This window comes from Chelonia mydas, chromosome 15, assembly GCF_015237465.2.
Source record: "Chelonia mydas isolate rCheMyd1 chromosome 15, rCheMyd1.pri.v2, whole genome shotgun sequence".
NCBI lineage: Eukaryota > Metazoa > Chordata > Testudines > Cheloniidae > Chelonia > Chelonia mydas.
Genome location: NC_057856.1, coordinates 12439910 through 12454154, shown reverse-complemented (window position 1 = coordinate 12454154; position 14245 = coordinate 12439910). Strand labels below are relative to the sequence as shown.

The 14245-nt window shown below is 45.8% G+C and overlaps 1 long non-coding RNA gene across 3 annotated transcripts; it reads left to right on the top strand.

Moving 5' to 3' along the window:
• Positions 1-636: 636 nt before the first annotated feature.
• LOC119563781 lies at positions 637-13749 on the top strand. Of its 3 annotated transcripts, none has more exons than XR_006286094.1 (3): positions 637-2395; positions 2485-2628; positions 8493-13749. It is a non-coding gene; the product is annotated as an uncharacterized LOC119563781 (long non-coding RNA). The 3 variants fall into 3 exon arrangements; XR_005222389.2 differs by having other exon boundaries at positions 637-2628; positions 8493-8600; positions 11058-13749; XR_006286093.1 differs by having other exon boundaries at positions 637-2628.
• The last annotated feature ends 496 nt before the right edge of the window (positions 13750-14245 follow it).

Genomic DNA, 14245 nt, shown 5'->3' with positions numbered 1-14245 from the left:
CCCACGAAAGCTTATGCTCTAATAAATTTGTTCGTCTCTAAGGTGCCACAAGTCGTCCTGTTCTTTTCTGCGGGTACAGACTAACACGGCTGCTACTCTGAAACCTGTTCTTTGAGAAAGTAACAGATTTTTTAGGCACAAGAAGAAATGGATATAAACTGGCCATCAGGAAGTTTAGACTTGAAATTAGACAAAGGTTTCTTACCATCAGAGGAGTGAAGTTCTGGAACAGCCTTTCAAGGGAAGCAGTGGGGGCAAAAGACCTATCTGGCTTCAAGATTAAGCTCGATAAGTTTATGGAGGAGTTGGTATGATGGGATAACATGATTCTGGTAATTTATTGATCTTTGACTATTAGTGGTAAATAGGCCCAATGGCCTGTGATGGGATGTTCGATGGGGTGGGATCTGAGTTACTACAGAGAATTCTTTCCTGGGTATCTGGCTGGTGAGTCTTGCCCACATGCTCAGGGTTTAGCTGATCACCATATTTGGGTCAGGAAGGAATTTTCCTCCAGGGGCCCTGGGGGGTTTTCACCTTCCCCTGCAGCGTGGGGCATGGGTCATTTGTTAGAGGATTCTCTGCACCTTGAAGTCTTTAAACCATGATTTGAGGACTTCAATAGCTCAGACATAGGTGAGCGGTTTATTGCAGGAGTGGGTGGGGAAGATTGTGTGGCCTGCATTGTGCAGGAGGTCAGACTAAATGATCATAATGGTCCCTTCTGACCTTAAAGTCTATGAACAGAGTGAATTCCATCAATGTACCTTTTACACAAAGCCAGTTCCTCAAAAGAAAGCAGCACATGCTGCTAAACTGAAAGGTAAATGAGGAACAGGAAAGGAAACTCCATTTGTGAAAGTGTGACACTCTCCCCACACTTCTGCCCCAGCACATGAGAACGGCTGCCACCTTGTAAGGACATGAGCTAACTAGGGGGAAATGAGACCCAGGGGGATGAACCTATAGCCAACAAGCAGCATGGAAAGGGGAAAAGGGTGAGATTGGCCTCTCTGTGGTCCTGGGCTGGGACGTGTTGGCATCTTACATCATTGGCATTGTCGTTAATTTCTTGTCATTGTTCCAGATTGTTGTCTCAACTACAGAGGTGTAAATTTAGAGTTATTTAATATGTATGCCATGCAGCTGAGATTGGAATCTGGCCAGTTAGAGCAGAAAGCTAAAAAAGCAGTTACAGTCACCACCCAGGAGCCGGCCTGTTATCTGAGGGAACCATACATGGGGCCCTGGGCTGATAAAACCACGAGAGACTCACATTGCCCAGAGGATCAAACATTCAGACACCAGTTGTATCTATGTTGCCTCCAGGACCTCAGCTTTCATTTAAAGAGAAAAGTTTCTAGCCATCATGGTTCCAAAGACAACCCGCCAAACGTGACCCAAGCATAACTAATGCAGTGCTGTCTGCCTGAGTCAGTAGCCAACTTGAAACAAATCCTCTGGGAGGAGTGAATTCCCCAACCCAGAAATCTCACTAGGGTCCTAACTCTAAAAGCTGATAATGACACTTTCAAATACCAGCATCAATTTCTTCATTGTTGGAAGGAAGCCTATGGGGGCAGGAACTGGAACTAGCTGCAGAGGGAAGAAAAGAGGAGACACAAAAAGATGAAGGGAAATAGAAGCACAGAAAGGAGAGTGGGGACAGAGAGAAACAAAGGCCAGAGATAGCCCTGGGCTTAAAGAGGAGGATATTTTCAAATAATACTTAAGGTGCCAGTAAGGTTCTGAACAAATGATTAAGGATAATAATAACTAAAGGTTTAGATGCTAACTAGATTCTACTCTTGATCTTTGTGCAGACCTCCCATTGCCATCAGTGGGAATTCTGCTATGGGTCCAGAGGAGAATATAGCCCTAAATTTATAGCCTGCCATTAAAAATGGAATTTGGTCTTCTCCACAAAATGAGTTTGACATCCCTGATATGGCTGAATAGAATGGGTTTTGTTCTTTATATATAAATCACCCCCTCCCTCCTATGCACTGCCCTGCTTCCTGAAACATTTAAAATTTGTTTTCCTTTGGTTATTTGTGGTTGTAGCCACCAGCTGGCCTGTCTCAATGCTGAAATGCTCTGCATATTATTCCATTATCCCATTAGGTTGAACATGTCCTTCCTCCCTCAAGAGCTGTTAAGACATCAATCGTACTGGAGAGAGACAGTCCTAGTCACAGGCAAAGAAAGCCCTGCGTCCAACAGGCACTGCCACCCCTTCCCCTTCTCCTTGGGGAAGACCCACTGCCTGTAGACAACCAGCTGGGTGATCCTGTATCTCAAGGGGCACAGGTGACTTCTCACTCCATGCCAATGTCTTGTGCTCGTGCCTTAAGAGGCGATACTCTGGTCATTTGGTGCCAGGCTCCCTGACTAAGTAGGTCACATTTATGTTATTTCTCATTTATGTATAAAATCTTATGAATACTACTAGTTGGTTTGAAGCCTGCTGCTTTATCTTTTCAGATGGCCATTTGTAACGCTGCATTATTTCAAGGTCTCGCCCTGTCCCTCCCATCAGGACTGGAAACTATATTCTAGAACTGCTGCCTCCGTTGCACAGAATCTTGGGAAACGGCCCTGACTCAGGGCAATGACTTTTAAATTGGGGTAACGGTCACCTTTATTTCCCCTCTGAACCCACACTGTCCTCCTGGGTAGTGTGAGAGAGAACATTCCTGGCTGGCTTCCCTGACCCTAAAACTGGGCTTAACAGATCATTCCTTGTTCGTGGAATTCTCTTTGCCCCTGCACCAAATGACAATGATGCAGCTGGTGTCAGCAGAGGAGATCATTCAGACAAAGCCACTTAAACTCGTAAGTGGGTCTGTCCACCTGGCCACACTTTCCTGTCCTGCCTTCCACATTAGGGAACTGGCAGTTGACCATGTCTCCACCCACAAACACAATGACATTAAATTAAACTCCCCCTGGCCCCAGCATAATGAGAACTAGCAGCATCAGCTCAGCTCTAGACACTGAGCAACATAAATCATCTTCCTGATGCTTCCATGAAGCCAGCCTGGGCTTGGAGGCAGGGGTGGAGAGGAGCCTTCTGACATAATTAGACAGTCATTGAAGGACAAAAACAACCCATCTCCACACAAGCCCAGTTCTCCCACCTCACCCCAGCACATCACTTCACTGGCAGAGCACCATCTGGTGCTCAGAGACAGGGGGTGGGGGTGGAGAAGCAAGACACACGCGCACACACGGCTTCTGCCAGGAGGACCAAGAGGTTGGAATGTCCCAAGAGGACAGAGCTGCTGGTCTCTGCTGCTGGACTCACTCCAGATGGAATTTTTCATGGCCCTGACAGGCAGGGGATTGCATGGTTCCCCCAGAGAGGGATGTGATGGGTAAAAGTTAACAAACGTGCATCTAACGGGTGAGCGTGGGAAGTTAATGAATTAGCAGAAACCAGTGGCAAGGGAAAGAGTTTACTATTGGCAGCTCCCAGTGCAGGAGAGGTGAATGGATTATCGTTTACAGATGATCCCGTAGCTGGCTGTGTCTGGGAATCTAGCTTTGGAACAGCCAAGATGTTTTACACTGAGCAGCCGCTGCCCACAAGAAACAATTCCTAACACAGCCAATCAGCAACATTGGTGTCGTTGTCGTTAGGGGATGCCAGAATGCATCTCGCAGTGCTCTGCAACTCGGCTCATGCCCAACCTCAGTTCTTATACACAGGGTACTATTTTTCCTCTCCATCACTGTTTGGCTCCCTTCATTACTGTATGTCCAGATACAGGCCTTGGGAAGGAAATTATAACAATGATAATCCAGCTATCTATTTGCAGTGTTCATTCACCCCCTCCATGTTTTGGCGTGGGCCCACATTTTCTAGTCTTCTGTAGAATATTTTTCATAACAAAGGGCTGGTCAATACCGGAAAATTACATCATGTTGATCATAAGAAACTTTGGCAACTAAAATAAGGTGAAATATGATTTAGCTCTCAGTTTAGACAGGAACTGTCATATTTAACATCATGTCAGCTGGTCATGGTTAACCCTATTTTCTTAGTCTACACTGAGTGTTTAACATGTTATCAGAATTCCTCAGCATTGCTTTCTAACACAATTGAATTTTCCAATGTAAACAAGCCCTCTATGGTAGTAATCTCAAAAAACTATACAGAATAGTTTTCTTTGCATGATACTTCAGTTTTGAGTTAGAAATGTGCCTTACCCAGGCTTGAAGCAAAGAAGTCTTATATCATTGAAAGGGGTGAATTCCTGGCTGAGGGTATAAAAAGCACATTTCTAGCCCTGATGAATCACAAGATATCAGACTTTGAATTAGTGGACCAAGATTGAAAATTGCCCATCCTGCACCTCAGCCCTGTGCAATGTTTTAGATAAGGGAGAGGAGTAGAGATGGGGGTAGAAATTCACTGCTGGGAAAGAAAGAAGGAACCCTTTAATTCATTTTAAAATAGCAGCTGTTTGAATCTGGTCAGAGAGTTTTGGAATGTTAGAATAAATTCCAGGGGAGATGGAATAGAGGTCAGTGCCTAGGGGAGGAGGTCAAAGGTGCCTGTAAATGCTGTGTACCACGTGGCAGTGTAATTCATCACAACTGTCAGCACCATGTACGTGAATATAGTGTGTGTGTACAGTTTACTGATTGCATCAAACACATTGACTATTTATGTAGTATTCAGACTTGGGGGTGGGGGACACTTTTTTTTTTTTTAAAATCCAATGGTAAATATACCCACATGGCCTTTCTACAGGATCTCTCCATTTGTCAAAGCTGCAGCTCATGCCTCCTCAGGATGGCAGAGCCTCTCAGTGTTGGGCTTCTGATGCATTAGAAGCCGATGAAATCCTCCTGGCAGAGAAATGCAGGGGAGAGGACAGTGATGGACATACAAGTTCTTTAAAGGTGGAATTTTCAAAAGTGCTCACTGTTGACCTAACTCTGCTTCCATTGAAATCAACGCATGTTTTACTATGGACGTCAGTGGGACCAGAGTTAGGCCAAGGATGAGCCCTTTTGATAACCCCACCCTAAGTCCCTTCATTGGCTCCCTTACCCTCCACAGTTTAGCCCTGCCCTATCTTCCCATCCCACTGCAAGGGAAACTCCTGCCTTTGCTCTGCCAGCTTCAAATCACTTCTTTGGCTGCTTCACCCACAAGCCCCTTTGTACTTGCTCCCACATTCCCATCAAAATCCACAAAGCCACCACCTTATCTTCCCCCTAGTCCCTCCTCAGAGCTCACACCTTCCGTAATGCATACAGGGAATTACTGCTCCTGACTGGCTACGAACTGTACACAGCTAGTCTGGGCTAAAATATCCCAGCATTTGTTACCCATACTCCCCCATCCCTCCTCCTGCTTGTCTATCTCAGCGACCATGTCTGATCTCTATCCTCTAAGCTCTTTTACTGTGTGTTTATGCCACATCTGGCACTATGGGGACCGAGACTGTTGAGGCCTTCAGGTGCTACCACAGTACAAGTGTTTAATACATTCACTACCCTTCTTACACACACAGCTTGGATTAACCAGTAAAGACTCTCTCCCTTTATTAATTCAGCAACAATCAGATATATGCAAGAACCCAGGGCATTTTTCTCAGACCCATTTATAGGACTGGAATCTGGCGTTTTCTATTTATGTATTGGGCTGGCCTGCAATGACACCTTATTGTCCAGTCTATGACAAAAGATGGGGAAAGGCACTGAAAACCATCCAGTGCCAGACCCATGAGGGTGATTTACCCTATTTAATTAGCAGCCCTTTGGGTCTGTTAAGCCTCCAGGTAAAAATATCACAACGTGTGCATGTTATGACATGTTAGCAACTGTACTGATGGGAAGAAAATGGCACCTTTATGAGCTGCAAGGTAAGTGAGCAGAGTCACAGCAGGTGTCAGGAAGCTGTAGAGAATGCCCTTTTGCTCTCAGAGCTACTTAGACTGCAGAGGCCCAGCCTAAGTGAGAGAGATTTGAATGTATTATAGGAGAGATGGAAACTTCTCACTGATCATGCCCCAGAGTCCTGCCTTGCCAGAGAAAGATCTGGAAAAACTGCCCACGCCTGAGACCAGAATGAAGGAGGAACCTCTCCCAAGGAGGGAGGTGGCAAGGTAAACATGCAGCTACCTCAAAGAGAAAAGGACACACTGGCTTTCCCAAGGCAAAGAAGGAGAATGGCTCACCCCTTAAGATAACATAAGTGCCACTGGGAGGGACTGACCAGTTGAATTAGAGGGAACTTTTTCTAAATTTTCAGTTAAACTCAGACAAGTGAGGCCACAATGACTAGCTAGGAATCTAAAACGGCCCAATGTTCAGAGTAAAGTTGGGGCATTAGGTTTTCAAAAGTGCCTATGTCAATGGGATTTGTTCTCCTAAATCACTTAGGAACTTTTGAAAACCCCTGCAGGAAGAGCCAGAGCAGGTTCAGACAGCTCTTTTCCGCTGTTCCTGACAATGCACATCAAACGGGCACATCAAAGCAGTGGCAGACTCACTGCTGCTGATGGAGGGATGATTGGTAAGTGTCCAAATGAGTGCGCCCTCCAGCAAATTAAGAGTCTGTTTCATTGATCTGTTTACATAAGGAAAAGATTCCTGAAGATAACTATTAAAATAAGAGTCACGACCAGGGGACTGCAGCTTTAGGCCAGTAGTTCTCCTTCAGGACTCAGAGAGAAGCAGGCTGAGCCCAGGAGGGTCTGGGGTGGAGGGTTTCTGGTGGCAGACATTGGTCAGAGGGAATGTTCCACTAACACCACTCCTGACCTTTTGTGAAATCCTACAAGAGATTTCTAGCTGAAGGAGCCCTGCCAAAAGGACATGGGATTTGCCTTCGCTGAACAGATGCACGGTTCTCTAGTCTGGCATTCTGTCTCCAGCACCACATGCTATACTGGAGGCTTCAGAGAAAGGAGCTAATGGTGGTTTTAAACTGTTCGGAAATAAGGCACTAAACAGAGGAACAGAGTAACCGGCACAGGAGTGATGAGCTGATCGCCCCCTAACTACTGGGGAAAGGGAGTGAGTCCTGTCTCAGATCCCTGCCACGACCAACTTTTTGACCATGATTCATGTTCCTCTGAAAAAAAGAAACCTCAGGGGTTTTAAATACACAAACTCTACTTGGGCTGGGTTTTGTGCATGTTTTATCTTCTGTGCACTAGTGTCCGTGTCTTAGTCTATACAAGTATGATCTGGGGCGTGTGTGTGTGGCCTATAGATTCTTCACAAGTCAAACCCAACTGGGTGTGTAAGAAGGAAAATGAATTTGTTAAACATTTATGTTGTGGTAGCACCTAGAGGCTTCATGGGAGTAAGTCCCATTCCTGTCTCATGTTCCTGGTCAAATTTTCAAACAAGGTTCCAGTCGGGGGGCAGGGATAGCTCAGTGGTTTGAGCATTGGCCTGCTACACCCAGGGTTGTGAGTTCAATCCTTGAGGGGGCCATTTTAGGGATCTGGGGCAAAAATTGGGGATTGGTCCTGCTTGAGCAGGGGGTTGGACTAGATGACCTCCTGAGGTCCCTTCCAACCCTGATATTCTATGATTCTATGATGCTGTCATGTGCTGACAGGACAGGCACAGCTGTGGTGAGAGCAGGTGGAAGGGAAGGGAGAGATGGCAACTGGCAAACAATCCTGAAGGAGCAAGTGAGAATGGTGCTGTGGAGAGGAGAGGATATGGCGGCGGACATGTAAAAAAGGAACTTGTAAGCAGCGACAGACAAGAGCTATAAAAAGTGTCAGAGGAGAAGATCTTCAGAGTATAAGTCCTGGGAGGAATGCAAGAAAGATGGGGGGCAGGGGAGTAGGTGACAAGGAAGTGGAATGAACAGGAGAGCAGACTGGTGAATGCAGAGAATGTGGGTGGGATGTTGGGGACTATGAGACCTTGTACATTAAAGAGTTAACAGGAACACAACTATCATTGCTGTGCTTAAAGCACAAGAGTGAGAATCAGGCGCTCCGGGTTCTATGTCAATTTCTGCCACAACGGGGGGTAGTTCTCTCTTCTGGGGGCATCAGCAAGGCTGTCTGTTGCTGTCTGTAAAACACGGTGAGCTCTTTGGACAGAAGGCGCCATTCTAGTACAAAGCAACCGGTGGTGACTTTGACATTTGACCTCAGCTGTGATGAATGAGGAAGCACAAAGCCCTAAGAGGAGCACTAAACAAGTAGAAACGTACCCAGACCAGTCTGACTCAAAGGCTCAAGACAAATGTGCGTGCACTTGACAAACATGCACTCTGGTGGTCAGCTTCTGCACTGACTTCCACAGTGAACAGCCTCCTGGAGCCAGTGGGGTTCCCCTTAACTTATTTAAGGCTGCCCGAGGGACGCTTTCCCCCAGGATTAACAGCAGGCCCTGGAATGTGGATGTTTACTGCCAAGATGGCATCCTCCTAGTCTGTGCTCCCTGTTCTCATTCTCCCTGCTTTCCATTCAGGTCCTTCTGTGACCCTATTTCTCTCCATTCAGGTCTCTTCTCTCTCCACTGGGAGTAGAGGGGAATAGCACGGGAATGGAAGTTGCAGGCCCCCTGATCCAGCCCTACATAAGCACGCTCACTCGCTGCTGAGTCTGCAGGTAAAACCATGCATCTTCCCACCCTGCTCCCACTGTGGTCCTTAAGGGAAGCAGCTGTGGAGTCAGCTCACACGTCCAGGCGTGCAGGCTCCAGCAGTGCCCAGCTAGTTCAAGCTTCTGTCCTCTGCTCAGCCCAGTCTTGGGCAACCTTCACGGACACCCTCACCTCCCGTAGCATGAAGCTTTCTGGGAAGTGGGAGAATGGGGAGAGGGAAGAGGACAAATGGTGGCAAAACACAATGTAAACGGGAAAGGGGGAGAAGAAGAAAAGAAAAAAAAAAAAGAAAGTAAAACAGAAAAAACAAGAGAGGAAAAGAGTGACAGCAGTCACTGTTAGGATCTGGTATGAGGGGACAACACACACCTGTCCACTAATTTACGCCAAAATTTAGTTCTCTCCCCCTCTCCCCTTCATGCAGATCCCCCCAGCTCTCTACTTTCCCTGCCATCCCCTCCCCAGCCCCCTGACTTCACATTCAATTAGCTTCAGGAACATTTGGTACAGGAAGATGCTCAGAATGTATCAAATTAACGCATTATGAAAATACAGTCAGGAAATGTCCATCTGATCCTTATTCAGTTAACAGGAGATGATAGAGTGTGGATGTCAAGCTAGAAGCAGGGGACAGTGTTCTACCTAGACATATGTTTTCTGGGCCACGGTGTCATATCATCTTCCAAACGCTGCTGCTGCCAATCTCCATCACCTCTTTCTGCTTTCACCCTTGTTTATACCCTCAGAGAGGGGATAGGAGGGAGATAAGAGACAGTGAAAGTACTCCTCCCTATTACTCTTAAAGAACATGCTCATTCTTGGCATGACAAGGCCAGCATAGACCAATGAAATTTTTTTCTCCAGGATAGCTACAAATGGCCTGTGGCTCCTATTACATCACTTTCCTTTCCCAGCTGTTTTCATAGCGACCCCTTCCTTTACTGACACTTTTCTACTATCTGAGACCTTACTGGGATCCCAAGGAGAAAGGCCAAAAGTCACTATTATTTGAAGGGTGGATTAATTACTGTGAATTAAGGGCTAGATTTTCAAAACTGACTAATGATTTTGGGTGCCCAACCTGAGACACCTCAAAAGGGCCTGATTTCCAGAGGGTGAGTGGCTCACACATCCTGAAAATCAGACCTCTTTCAGGTGTCCATTTGGGCCCTCAAAAATCCAGGCACTGGAAACGAGTAGTCACTTTTGAAAATGTAGGCCTTAGCCCTTATTTCTGTTCATGAACAGATCCTAAGCTCCAAGAACACAGTAGTTATTTATAAATATTCCCCAGATCGTTTGGAGAAACAATTTTCAGCTCACTAACTCCATTTGCTAATCTTTATTCACTTACTATTATTTCTGTTCCTTGATTAGATGAAAGAAAAGGAGTACTTGTGGCACCTTAGAGACTAACCAATTTATTTGAGCATAAGCTTTCGTGAGCTACAGCTCACTGTATCGGATGCATCCAGATACATGCAGATAATAAACACTGATTCTAATTTAACTGTCTAAAACTATGCCCATGTTGTGGCTGAAAGCACACTAGCATCAACAGTCTTTAGCAGGGCACTAACACTGTTTCCCTAGCTGATGTGCATGAAGTTATCATCCTGAGATCCATGCTACAGTCTAACCCCACTGGTGCATAGGTAGGATATGTTTAGCACAGTTTAGTAATGGAGTCTCCGGCGGAAAAACACCACAGCTGTCCATGATGCACCAGGGAAGCTGAGCTGGCATGTGTTCAATGCGTCAGCTGTGGTGTGGACAGGCCCTAATAGAGATGGAGTCCATAAGTCCAACAAGGGCTGAATGTGCTCCAGATAATGAGCTGCACATCACCCAGCTCTCCACTCTTGCTCATTTAAGCAGAGAACCTCTGAGATTCCACTTTGAGCAAGCAAGGGAAAGTAGCTGAGCGAGCCTGCTTAGATCTATTTTTATATACCTTCTCCATCTGTTCCTCTCCACAGCTGGCAGAACCTGGGACTGCAGTGTTAGATCTTCATAACAAAAGCTTCCTTATGAAACATGGGCACTCCTCTCTCCCCACCGGGTTTGGTTGGCTGGGGCAATCTATTTTGGGAGACACAGATGGCATACCCATCTTCTCACTGAGCAGCAGAGAAGAACAAGCAAATGCTAGCCAGTGATAAATGCTCAGCCAAATACAACATTTTCACCACATCAAGGGTCTGACAAACCCACAGAGCCTGGGGCGGGGAGTTCATGGCTTGGGCTGACACACAGGTCCCATCAAGGGGAATGGGATTCATGGGTGAGTCTGAGTTACTGGACAGTTTTCACTAGTATAAAGGCTTTTGAAAGGCATAAAGACATAGCAGAGCGCTCCCTGCCATGGTACCTTCATAGCACAGAGCTGTATGTCCCAGCTCCATCCTGTCTGTTATTTGATTCTGCTGATGCTATGTCCTGTATTTATTTTTCTTGTGCAGATATCCAGGCGGGGGGTGGGAGGACCAGGTTTGACCTGCTGGAAAGCCATTGCATCCCTAACTGCAGCACTGACCAAAAATCAGTGAAGAACTACATGAGGCAGCTTCTACCTACCTTAGGATGCGCAGAAGCAAGGGGAAGTCAAAGGCTGTGGATCTTGAAAGGAAACAGGTTCCTGTGCATCTCATCTTGAAGGTGATGTCAGCAGCTGTGTCTATTCAGGGGGAAAAACAGAGACACACATTTTAACACTGAGATATCTGACACACAGAGCATCGGACCAAATTGAAAAACAGCAAATGAATTGCTAAACACCTAGGGATCTCCCTTCTTAGACAGGCAGAACATGGCTGTACTGGGGGCAGAGTAGCACTTCTGTCAGGGCCTGATTCATAAAAAGGCCTTAATGTAAATGAGATCCAGGCCCTCAACATTTAGCCTTGTTGGTTCTGAGCTATCTGCATTTTACAGACCTGCAGGCCCAAAGGCCAGAGCAGCTTGACCCGGGGTTTGAAGGGAAGAGAAGGTTAATCTATCGTTACAAGGGTTCCATGCTGAATACACCATTTTCCAGAGTGAGAGGTGAATTGAAGATCCCTATGGGGGGAAATGAAACAGAAGGTGATATCAACCTGCCGACACCGCATCTCACACTTGAGTGGTACAATGAAATCTTACTGTGAGATTGTTTCTGATGGTCATCAAGAAGGCCATGCTGCATTAATATCATGGGAGGTGCAATCATCCTGGGGATCTCTGATAACATAGGGTATGCTGTCTGGATCTCGTTTTGTGGAAAGCGTTAAGTTTTGACATCATTTTAAAATGCAGGAATCAGTATGGAAAGGAAACTCCTTGGGGAGCAGGTGTTAAGAGACAGCAGCCAGCTGAAAACTGCCTTTTAGACAACTGCTACCCACAGAGTTGGGGGCAGATCTAAAGAACACAAGACCCTGGTTTTTGATTACACACATGTATGTTGCATTGGTTAGTTCTGCAGCTTGAAAGGCTTTAGTGCGAATGAGAGATATTACTGTGTATTTCCTCTGGAAGGAAATCAAGATGTTGGGTCTGATGAATTCAGAAAGACACAGCTGTAGGACAAGCAGCTGGCCTTAGGCTTTGTTTATGGTGTTGAGCTATTAGTAATGGGAGAAGAGAATTTTTTTATGCAACCTTTAGCATCATCTCCTGTTGGAAGTAAAGGAGGGTTTCTGGAAGGGGTTGATGTTCTCCTTCCCCCCCCCCAGCCTTCTGTTCATGTCTTCAGAAGGGATTTAGAGAAAGGCAGGGAATACCTACATTATTGTGCCAATCCCAAATGGTAAGCACCTTAGTAATGAAGGAGCCAAGAGTGTGTTGCTGCAAGGTGTGAGCACCCCTTTGGCAGGTATGAAGCACCCTCATCTCCTATCAAAATCAGTCTCTGATGCTGAAGGCACCTTACAGGAGATGCGCAGCACCTTTGGCGCTAGGCCCCTGGGTATAAAGCTGGGCATGAAGATCCCAGTTCAGCTCTGGGGTTACACTCTCATTGGCATCACTGGAAAGGGGAGGCCAGTTGTGCTAGGGCTGAATTTGGGTGAGGAGTGGGCTGTATAGACATATGTGGATGCAGCCGAACGTCTGAACTTGCTTGTTAACATACCTGTGTCTGTAGGTTCACAGCCAAAGCAGCATCATTTGATTACCCATCACAATGAGGTCTTCAGCATCCCAAAATACAGAGAAGTTTTCCAACATGTTCTGGACTATTGTACTCAAAGAGATGTGTGGGGGTTACTTGCCCACAGTAATGCTTGTTCTCCGAACATATTGCCCCCCAGAGCCTCACTGTAGGGTCTACCTAGATGCACCCTCCCTGAGCTGGGTGACTAATGATCCCTGCTGGTGTAACAGCAGCATGTCTCTCCCCAAGGATCATCTGCTCTTGCTGCAGTGTCCAGAGAATAGCACTTGGTGTCAGCTCAGGAATGTGTCTTTAGTTGTAGCTCCACTTCCTGACACAAGGGAGAGTCAGTAAAAGGCACCGGATCTCTCACTTATAATTCCACACCCAGTGCTGCAGATGGTTAAAAAAGTCTCTGTAACAACAGGTTGGTTAGAGTAGGTCAGTGATAACCAGCCTTATTACACTAGAGCACCACATAAACTGAAGCACAACCTTGTGGGCCAAACAGAGTCTACATATTTTAATAAGATTTAAAGTCACCTGGACTGATTTATATTTTACGTTCAGCTTGTTTCATATGTATTTAGATAGACAACACTGTACATAGACAATCTACGTACACACTTGTGTAAACTAAAATGATGTAAACATGACGACAAAACGCTAATGAATCAGCCGTTAGTATATTATGGTGAAGCCTTATGAAATTCTCTGGTGGACCATATACGGCCCGCAGGCTGTAGGTTGGGCACCCCTGGAGTAGGTGGTGGCTCTGCCATTCAAACTGATCTGTGTGTCTGCATGGGGCTTGGTCAACATTGACTTATTGTGTGTAGCGTGGAACTTAACTGTGACCATTTTTGGTCTCCATGAAAGTCTCCTGTCCATAATTTCCATAGGATGCTATGTGGCCAGCTGGCAGCTTCTTTTACTTGTTTCTTACAAATGGATCTTTGGTTTGAGGCAATCCATTCGAGAATGAAGTATTCATCCAAAAAATAAGACAGTGCTTAGACAGTTCTGCTGTGTGGAGCATTTCTGTACGTAGCTAAGAAGTTGACCAGTTTCTCTTCCATGTCTTCTGTTGCAGTTTCCATTGATACAGTAAATCCACACGTCAGGAAAACATAAGATCAATTCTCAATGGCAAGCATTTCTGTCTGGGTTCATGTTTGTGGGCACACCCAAGTGACCCAGAGCACCATCCAAGTTTGCTCCTGATTCACAGTGCTGGTTCAAACTTTTCAGTTCTGCCAGAAACATCTACGGACTTTACAGATTGCTTATTCTGTGGATGGAACCAGAAGTATTTTCATTGGGACAGCAGTATTGGAGACAAATGTCTTCATGAGTTAGCTGCAATCACCATATAACTCTTCTTCTTTGGCTTTAGTGGTACTATAAGTACACACAACAGTCCACAAGTTCACTTATGGCTCAAAAGGGATAATACACAATTAGCATCAAGAAACTGCTCCAGTATTTCATTATATGATTCCCAGCCCTCTTTATAAA